Below are 11,084 nucleotides of genomic sequence, written 5' to 3'. Positions count from 1 at the left end.
GTAGTAGTAGTCTTTAAGGAGCAAGAAGACTTTTTGTTTATGCTGCAACAACCTGACATTTCCCCCCCAGATTTGCTTTTACTTTCTATCTGACCTAAAGCACACTTGTCCAGGTATTAGTCAAGGGACAAATGTGAAAGTCTTCAAGAAGACGAAGTAGAGTTTGGATTTGATATCCCGCCTTTCACTCCCTTTAAGGAGTCTCAAAGTGGCTAACATTCTCCTTTCCCTTCCTCCCCCACAACAGACACTCTGTGGGGTGAGTGGGGCTGAGAGACTTCAGAGAAGTGTGACTGGCCCAAGGCCACCCAGCAGCTGCATGTGGAGGAGTGGAGACATGAACCCGGTTCCCCAGATTAGGAGTCCACCGCTCTTAACCACTACACCACATTGGCTGAAGGAAATACGTAGCCAGGTGGCATGGAAGATCCTGAAATCAACAGGGCAAAGATGCCCTGCACATAATTTCCAGGTTTGTTTGTTTTTTTAAAAAATGACTGCAGAAACACATTGCCTGGGGCTGCATACTTGCCTCTTGCTGTATCAAACGTTATTAAGGGTAGGTGCTATGAATTGAAATTTATGCCAAACATCCTGGGTGTTGTAAAACCTAACCATTTTCTTTTGCACTATAATTCATTCATACTGCACATGCTAGTATGGTCCAATGCTACAATACCATAACTGCACCAATAGAATTTATGCTCTGTCTTTCAAACTACCACCCGTCTGTTATGTGCTGTAGAAAAATTAGTGTAGTGACTTCAGAGCCCTTGATATTTTCCTTTCCCAACCCTCTTGCTTCAATCCAGGAAAAGTTAATTGGGTTAACATGCTGTTTCAATGGAACTTAAAGCACAACAAGTTATTTCTGGACTGGACCCATATTTTGTATTATCTGGTTTATCTCCAGGATTATCCAGTGAAAAGTTTGTTCTGGGTTGGTCAGGTTGGCTCCAAGTCAGAATGTCCCCCCCGCCCTTTGCTGACAGAGTGAGTTTATTTCCAACTCTCACATTCCCAATTTAAGAAGAGCCTAGTTTGCAGCTTTGGGAGAAGACTTGACCTATGTGCAGAGTCTAAGCACTGCTGGCATTCACTAGCAGACAGATATTATCCCCAGAAAAATGATACTGTGCAGTACTTATGTAACCTGTAAACTATGTATCAAAGTGAAGAGGATGAGATGCTATTATTGAGCAGACTTTCAGAAAGCTAAGTTTGAGTTCCTTTTAAGTTCTGCTTGTTTCTACCCATATATTTTCTTGTTGTTGCTGTTTTCACTATTTTAATTTATTTAGCACTGTTCTGCCATAAACAAATGCTTCTTTTTCACCAATAATCACAATATGTTGGTTTTACTAGACTATTTTTGGGTCTCACTATGCTTTGTTGCAGGCTGGTTCCTGTTCAGTCCTCACCCCCACATTTCCTTTAGAAAGGAAAGAAGTAGAGGATAGAGAGAGGAATATAAATCACCCTTCTTATTGCTTAGGAGCAGTATGATTCATAATGTTATCGGAGGTGTTATTGAAATGCATACTAGTCAAAGAGGAACAACTAACTGTGAAAAAGTAGTGAGGATAAATCCCTACACCTCTTGACCAACCAAGACGGTTTCACATTATCATGCACCAAGCATCTCATTTAGCTCCGAGTTTTTTCCTTTATTTGTGCTGTCTTCACCATACTGTGAACATGTATTCTGGGTCCACCTCTGGAAAATGGCAGACTTTCTCATGGCTCACAAGGTGGTGGTGGTGGTGGTGGTGGTGGGGAATCAACTGAAAGCCACCTGCAAGTAAAAAACAAAAAATCCACATCTCTCCTGCTTGTGGTGATGTTTGAAATTCAGCAAGCTGACAGTCTGAGTGGTTTCAAGCCATCCCTCCACAAACAGAAGACTACCCAGCACCGGGCAGTTTTAAGAAGGGAGAGATTTGAAAGTGCAGATGTGATGTACTGTCTGTAATTTCAAAGGCTGGTTCAATCCAGACCTTCAAAGATGAAAGGACATATTGAGTAGGTTTCCCTACCATCTTGATCCATACCTTCAAAGTTCACCAGGTGAAATTCAGCAAGGGGACAGGACTGACCCATTGGCCATAGGTCCCCCACCCCTAGTTTGAAACATTTCTGTCAACCAAGAGCACCACAAATCAACAAGAAAGAGAACCATCATCAGCTGTAATGATTGATGTATAAAGTGAACGGATCAGCAAATTAAAGCTCACTTTCACCTTACAGCCTTGCTACATTGTTATCTTTGCCAGGTATCTATAAATCCAGATAAAAAGTCACATGTCTGTGGCTACTGGGAATCCCAGAAACTGGCGTGGATTTTAACTTGAAACAGTACTGATTAAATTGCACCACTGTAGTTCATAAGTACATATGGAAAACTGAATGGACTGAAATCTCGCAACAACTTTAGGATCCTCCATTGTGGTGACTGCATTAGGTCTGCCTGTTTATGCCCTTGATTACTTTCCGGGCATGATACTTTTGTCATTTGCTATGTACAAAATGATGAAGCATGTGCCCAGGTGAATTTCCCAGCATCTAGTTCATTTGTGGTTTCCTCCCTTTTCTCTTACTTTCTTGTTGGGCAACAGTTGCACAGCCTGGTTGTTGCGGTTATTTTCAAGATTTGACACAAGTCCTATTTTTGTATAGTATGAATTTTTATTTGCCCAACTGGAAAAAAGGTGTATTTAACAAAATCCTGCTCCTGAGGCTATGAGTGCAGTTGACAAATAAATGTGTATCAATGTGCAATGAAGCACTAATACCCTGTGAGCAATTCAATTGCCTGAATCAAATCAAAGACATTTTGCTGTATAGAACCAAAACACCACCAGATGGTGCTATTTTTTTATTTGCAATAGTCTGTCTATATTGACTTTCTTATCTATTCCAGCACGAAATAAAAGCTCGAAAACCTGGCTCAGATGGTTCAGAAAGTTCCATTTAGAAAGTCCAGAGAAACTAGATTTATTGACTGGTTGAAGAAATCTACCAAAATTTTCTCAAATAACTGCTTCCGGCTATAGGGAGTGATGGAAGTGGGGGTACAGTGACTTGGATCTGTTATCAAGATTGTTCATTGCTTTCCAGTCATAAACAGGACACCTCAAGTACAGTGGTACCTCGGGTTAAGAACTTAATTCGTTCTGGAGGTCTGTTCTTAAGCTGAAACTGTTCTTAACCTGAAGCACCACTTTAGCTAATGGGGCTTCCTGCTGCCGCCGCGCCGCTGCAGCCCAATTTATGTTCTCATACTGAAGCAAAGTTCTTAACCCGAGGTACTATTTCTGGGTTAGCGGAGTCTGTAACCTGAAGCGTCTGTAACCTGAAGTGTCTGTAACCTGAGGTACCACTGTACTCCTTGAGATGAAAAATAAAAATAAATACCTGTATGATTCCCATCTATCAAAACACTTAGAAAATTCAAGGCTGGGGGAAGTTGGTCATAATAAAGTGACTCTTGGTTTTGTAGGAACAGACAACACTCATTTTGATGTTGAAGAAGTGAGCTTTGATATCTATACCCACCCAACACTGTTCAGATGTTTCAGGAGTGTGTTGACTTGGTTTTTTTCTCACACATACTGAACCGGTCCCATCCATAAAATAATCTGAAGCCGTGTAAATTATATATCACAAAGGCAATAGTGAATGCTACAATGTACAGCTGCAACAGTGAACACATGCCAATGAATGAAAAAAGAGGGCTGTGTGTGGGGTATGTGTGTGTATTCACAAGCACCACCCACCAGGCTGTTCAAATCCACCGGGCTGTTCAAATCATACACAAGGATACATTTTTCAAAGAAGCAGATACTTCCAGCTTGGAAACAGAGTAACATGAGATGGAAGCCACATTGGATTACGTTTCACGGGTTCAGGATTCTTCTATGAACTGGTTCACTGGTCCATATGCAAGATAAGTGTTATGAAAAATATTTCTGTCACAAAAGTGAATTGCAGTGCAAACAACTGTGTTAATGTCAATGCAAATATATTTGATGAAATGAATAGTATGTCTTCTTCCTCCTCCTCCTCCTCTTCCTCTTCTTCTTCTTCTTCTTCTTCTTCTTCTTCTTCTTGTTTAATTTATATATCACCCTATACCTGGAGGTCTCCAGGCGGTTCACGGAACAAAATCAAAATATAACAGCACAAAATATATAATCAAAATGAAAACAACCCAATAGCCCCCCCCCCCCCGACATTTTAAAAGGGCATAGGATGTAAATCAGGTCACCCGAAGGCCTGGTTAAAAAGGATTTTTTTTGCCTGTATCCTAATGGTGTATAATGGTAAAACCTGCTTTCCCTTGCCAATGCAAAACTGGGAATGCACATTGAGGCATTGGCAGCCACATCTCTACCTCCTCAAACCTGACATGATATGATGTGGTCTGTAGAGAATTGCCATACTTAAGTTTGTGTTGCACCTACAGTAGGTGCTAGTGTAAATAAGAATCTGTAGACTGGTAAGCTTCTCAGGTCAGATCAATGTATTTGTACAGCCTTGCAGAGCTGACACCTCTTGAGGTCAAGCAAAACAAAATACCTTTCCATGACCATTGTAGCCTATGTAAACAATATTCTTGCAGAGCGCATTTTATATTTTTTCAAAGTTTAGATAATAGAATTACAGTGGCAAATATGGGAAAGGATTTACCAGTTCATCCTTGTCAGCACTAAAGGACTTTTTCCTTTTAGCATACAAGGAATGTTAAATTATCTGTAGCTGTGATCACCGCCTGGAGTAGGCTAATTAACTTTTGGCAGAATCTAGAGTCTGATGACGATGATCTTATGCAGCCTCATTCTTTGACTGCCTTTTGCTATCTTAATCTTATAAATCTCATTTGATTAGGCCCTGAAGTTAAGCTTCCTTATGGCAACAGTTTGTTTGTCAGAGAGCTCTTCTCTAAGAACTTTGTTATCAGTTCTTCACTTGATTTTGAAATGCTGCAAGATTAGCTCACATTGTAGCATGCTTTTCTGATCAGGCTCCCAGTTGCTAACCTAGTAGCAGTAGACAACACTAGTAGCTTATATGTATATAAGAGTTGGCTAGGATGCAAAAAGACTTCAGTGATCTCTTTGCCCAGTCATTCTTCCCGGCTTGCTCAAATGTGCCTTTGCACTTTAGGAAGCTCTAAAGGGCTAATTCATACGTTTGCTTTCTAGGTAGCTAATGTTTTCCTAACAATGTGTAATCATTTCTGGAAGCAGATAGTCTCCTGTTTAGGCTGTTAAAGCATGAAAACTCTAAGCTAGTAGGCCAAAGACAAACACCAGATATCACCTAGGGTTTGCCTTATCAATGTGTCACTTGATTGACCCCATACAATAATTATCTCAGGAATGCAGCTGGCTAGGCAGCCCTGGAAGATAAAAGACCATTCACGCATCCCAAACTCATCGCAGAAACTTCCCGGGAGCAGTTATGCCATTGGTTGGGCTTATCTGCAACCGCCTCTTGCTGGAATTGGCCATGAATCAGTGGTGTGAATTAGCAACAGTGCTGATTCCAGGTTCTGATTTCTGATCTCCTGATTGCCTTCTGTGCCCCCTCTTGCCCTCAAAGGAGGGAGATGAGGGTTCTTGGCTCAGCAGCAAGACCAGATGGGAATGCGGGTGTGAGTTTTATTGTGAAGAAGAGGAGCTGCCAGACAACACAGAAGTGTCTCCAAGAGCTTCTGCTTTTCCTCTCTCTCACCTCATCCCAATTCTTTTTGTTCCTTCTGTAACATGCATGCCTATGCCCTGCACACACAAGGAATTGCTGCCGCAGACACCAATCCAGTTAAACACTGGTGTGGTCAGAGGGTGGGCTGCAGACTGGGGGTCCCCAGTCTAGAATTCTGGAAACCATATGCTTGTGCAGATGAACTTTCAAAATGCTGAAATTTTGGTGATCCAAACATTTCATTATTGCTTTTATATCTACTCCGTGTGCGGTTTTTTAAAAAGCCAACAGCAGCAGCAGTTGATGGTATTCTATAACCTTTGGGCAGCTTGAGATATTTAGCTTCAAAGTTTGTGGAGCACTCAAGACCAGAAACAGTCATGCAGTTGGTGATATCGGTCTAATATATATATATAATCAGGCGGCAATGAATGATTGAAAAATGAAGAAAAAATTACTGCCGCACGTAATCATTATAGTCACTGGTTGCCATCGCTTGCTGTATATATTACCAACTGCATAAAAATTGAGATGAACTAATTTATCCTGATTTACCAAAATTCTGAATACTGAGAAGATGCAAAGACAGTGATAAAATGTTTGGTGCACCAGTATTTGAAACTGACCTGAAATATGGCAGTGTGCTTAAAGATTGCATACCTCTCTTGCTGGAATGAATCTTACACTGTTGTCTCTCTCCCTTAGTTACTCTGAATAGCACCAATCACCTGTTCAGCAGAGAGGTGAGGACAGCTACATTTGCAAGTCATTGATTGGTGCTATTCACTGTAACTAAGGCTGTGAGCGCATTATCCTTCACTCTGGCTCCAGGGCAGTTTGAAGCAGAGTACTGTATACATGCCGGTAGCCACAATTTATATGCATCCTGTAGTTTCTGGAAGAATACAACTTCTATCTGATTTAAAAACATCAGCTGCGGTTAAGCTGAGATGGGTGCATTTGAGGCAGCAGTTGTGTATGCTCAGATGGCAGCTTTACTGAATAGGAGTTTGGTGTGGGGAAACAAATCAGGGATTGCACATTGGGTGAAGACAACCCCGGTGTCTCTCTGGTCTGCAAAGCAATGTAAAAAAGTGCCGGGGCGGGGGGCTGACGGACAACATCCCTGCATTTTAAGGTGTTCATATATACACAGGTTGCCCCTCTACATCTGCAAAACCTGCCTGGGGAATTGTACATGCATCAGCCATTTCCACAAGCAATTCTCCATTTAGTGAGGAATATGCATGCATATGGACCCTAGCTTGCTCAGGGCAAGTCTAGAAATTCTCAGCAACTGTCCTGCGAACAACCAGGTAATTGAGAAACATGGGATTGATGGATGCTGCTGCCCATTCCTAATCTAATCTTTTAAAACGTTGTCTCTGTGCCCTTCTAGAACGATTTGTCACTGAGATAGATGAATCACCATTCTTCTTTTGCTAGTCAGATTCTATTCCATTAGCAGAAGAACATAAGAATAGCCCTGATGGATCAGGCCAGTCGCCCATCTAGTCCAGCGTCCTGTTTGCACTGTGGCCAACCAAATGCCCATAGGAAACCCACAAGAAGGACTTGACTGCAACATTGCTCTCCCCCTCCTGTGCTTTCCAGCAATGGGTATAGTCATCCTGGACAGTAGCTATTGATAGGCTTCTCCTCAAAATCCTCTTTTAAAGCTGTCCAAGTTGGTGTTCATCACTGCCTTTTGTGGAAGTGAATTTCACAGTTCAGTTATATGCTATGTACACCCTCTCTCCTCTGTTATTTTAATTTTGCTATTGGATATTTAAAATGAGAGGCCTGGTTCCGCCATACCAAATTCGAAACGAAAACAAAAATTGGGACAGTCAGTCAATAAAAATAAATTGGTATGAGCTGATTATCATTGCTGGCAGAGCATTTTTCTGCTATGCAGATTATGAATAGTCTAGGAAGTTAGGCCTGATGATTCCACTGTGGGTTAAGAGCTTATCTCCTGATAGGTGTGGAATCTCAGCATTCCAGCCAGAGCTTGAAGAGGACACTTCCATCTGTTAAGGCATGGGTAGGCAAACTAAGGCCCCGGGGCCAGAGCCAGCCCAATTGCCTTTTAAAGCCAGCCCAATTGCCTTTTAAATCCTGCCCACGGATGGTCTAGGAATCAGCGTGTTTTTACATGAGTAGAATGTGTCCTTTTGTTTAAAATGCATCTCTGGGTTATTTGTGGGGCCTGCCTGGTGTTTTTACATGAGTAGAATGTGTGCTTTTATTTAAAATGCATCTCTGGGTTATTTGTGGGGCATAGGAATACGTTCATTTCCCCCCCTCCAAAATATAGTCTGGCCCCCCACAGGTCTGAGGGACAGTGGACCAGCCCGCTGCTGAAAAAGTTTGCTGACCCCTGAGTTAAGGAGTGGGGACCAGATATAAAGTGCGAGGGAGGCTGTGTTTGAATGAGGCAGGCAGCCTGCAATTCTAACCCAATTCACATGGAAGTAAGCACCAATCAATTCAACAGGACTTACTTCTGAATAGGCATGGTGCTAGGGTTGCACTGTAAGCAACTGTGAGCTAACCTACAATTTAATTTGGAGAGGGAATGCTATTCATGTCCCCTTGAAAGGCTATCTTTAATATTTTATTGGGGGGGTTCATTTCAGGACTGCACCAGAACCAAAAAGGCTTGAAGTAGAAACAAATGTACCCTACTTTCTTGCCTCCAACGATTAAAATTTCTCCCCACCAAAATTTATCAACCAAAGGGTCAGTTTTTAATGTATTTATCCAATACATAGTGCATACACAAACAAAACCATTAGAATGGCTATAACATGTAAAAAGTTGCACATTGTCACATGACTAATAAAAATTAGGAAATGGCTGTATTTATGTAAGTTTTGCTTATTTATTGAGCATTGGGGCTGATTCTATTAGGCAAATGGAAGTGGTAGCCTTGGGCAGATGATTTTGGTTGACAAATTGATTGTTACTTTATTTACTAGGATTGTGTTTTTACTTCTAGGGAGAGAGAGCAATGAGATTATCTGTCTTAGGTGCCAAAATAACTTGGTCAGTCTTGGGTATAATGCCTCTGACTTGGGCAGGGCTGGAGAGCATTTGCTGTTCCACCTCAGGCAGCAGAATGTTTTGAGCTGGCCCTGTTGGGCATATAAAACTAACAATCCAAACTGATTATAATATCCAAGCACCTCAATCTAGTCAGGGATATATCTGGAGTTGGATGAGAAACTGCACTCACAAAGAGATGCTGGATACGGGGACAAATAGAAGAAGACGCCTTCACTCCGGTATGGCTCCCCTTTATCACATACACAGCCCAACAAGACAACGATAAGAATCCACCAACAGCATACAAATCAATATGGCTAACCTGATCCTAAACATCCACCCACCCCACTCACACATGAAAACAAAGATCACCACAGCCAATCACAAATGAAGAACCACACCCTAGGCCAACCCTCTCACCACCAAAGGAACACAAGCGAATAGTAAAGAGAACCCGCACAAGCGAGGCTGACACAAAACACCACACATGCACTAAGTAGAATAGAAGCATTGCCCCCGCACCCCAACTCACCATTTCCCCCCTTTCTTCCTAATGTAACACTAATGTCTCAACAAATGAAACTGATCTGTAGAAAATGTAACTTGAAAAAAGAGACATTGCACATACTTTTATAAACCAATAAATTGTTAATAAAAATATATCAAAAACAAACAAACAAACAAACAAACAAACAAACAAACAGATGCTGGATATGTAATTCCCTTTTTGACAAAGCTGCATGGGCTAATTGGTACAAATACTGATTTATCTATTTATTTAGACAGGGCTATGTGTCCATGACTGTGGCAGGTCTGTGTCTATAAAGTTGTATTGGAGCCCAAATCTCTATTTGATCAATCTATCAATTAAAGCACTAATAGTACAATGAGTGTGATTTTTGTACCTTAGGTGATTTTTTTTCAAGAAAATGGTGTATGTATGTGTGTGCTTGTATAATCACAAAAGGATGGTGGAGCGGTGGTCAATTTCTAACTCCAATTCAAGTTGTTAATAAGGGACCCCTCTGACCATTAAGTCCAGTCGCGGATGACTCTGGGGTTGCGGCGCTCATCTCGCTTTACTGGCCGAAGGAGCCGGCGTTTGTCCGCAGACAGTTTTCGGGTCATGTGACCAGCATGACTAAGCCACTTTTGGTGCAAGTACTTGAAATTACTAAAATGAGTCCGTAAGTGACTGTGGATGCCAATTCTGGGTCTACATGTCCTTCCACAGTGGGGACATTGGTTTCTGGGTGGGAGTTGATCACCAACCTGGTTTTTAATTCAGTGGGGGAGACTCAGCTTCTGGTGTCTTTAGTAAATGCAGACTATGGGGCTACCACAGAGCAGGCCCTTCTTGGTCATAGTGTTCCTTATGCTGGTTTCATTCAGGCATCAGCTAAAGGTGCATTTATTAATGCAGGTCTTCAGAACACAGGGGGAAGGACTTTGCCTATTTTATTGCATTTTAATGTGTATTTGTGATTTTTGAACCGTGATCATAATGACGTTTTGTGTGTTGCATTTATCTGGTTGACCACTGTGAGAACAGGATACTGGGTCACTGGACTGAATCCAGAAGCTTGGAAGTTACGTTGCCTACATCTCAGATGTGTGAGAGATGCCTGTGGTTATTCAGGAGTGAATGGAAGTTACTTTGTACATTATCAGAGGTTCTCTGTTCAGTGACCCTGGCGCCAAACACAGATGCCAATTCTTGTCAAATAAACCTTAAGTAAAAAACCTTCCCCAGTTGTCTCTGCCATCTCTCCTTAACCATGATTGTCATTCCCACTATGTTATGATTTTAATATCCTTAGAGCAAAGAGCCATTTGCCTTTTCCCTACCTTGCAGGCAAAGTATTATGTGATTGCATCACCATCATCCAACATTCATGTATTATTATTAAGATTATCTCCAGATTCCTTTTAAGAAGTCTGCCAAGCGGCAGGTGCATTTAATTTCAACCAGAGAAATGCACATTGCTCTAGGGGAAGAGGAGAATAATAAAAACGCAGGATATTTGATAAAGTTCAAAGATGATGAGGGCCACTGCGATTTCATCGTAAAACTGCAGCGCCCAGAGGAATCAATGACTTGACACTCATCGTGCGTTTCTATCTTTGAACACAACAAAAATTTAAAAGTTGCCGAAAAAGGTGGTCGGATGTACAGCTGAAACCATGTGACTTAACCCTCATCCTTGCAGAAAGCAAATGGGGCAATACATCTATTTATTTTTCAAATCACGATGCCCATAGGCTTCTCCTCCATGCTTAGCCTACGTTTATTGGTTCCTTAGCTTAAGTTCATTGCTTCTTCGTTT

Source organism: Podarcis tiliguerta, assembly GCF_965153285.1.
Source record: "Podarcis tiliguerta genome assembly, chromosome: 1".
In the NCBI taxonomy this organism is placed as follows: Eukaryota; Metazoa; Chordata; class Lepidosauria; order Squamata; family Lacertidae; genus Podarcis; species Podarcis tiliguerta.
The sequence above is the reverse complement of the archived record's forward strand: the minus strand, read 5'-3'. Positions refer to the sequence as shown.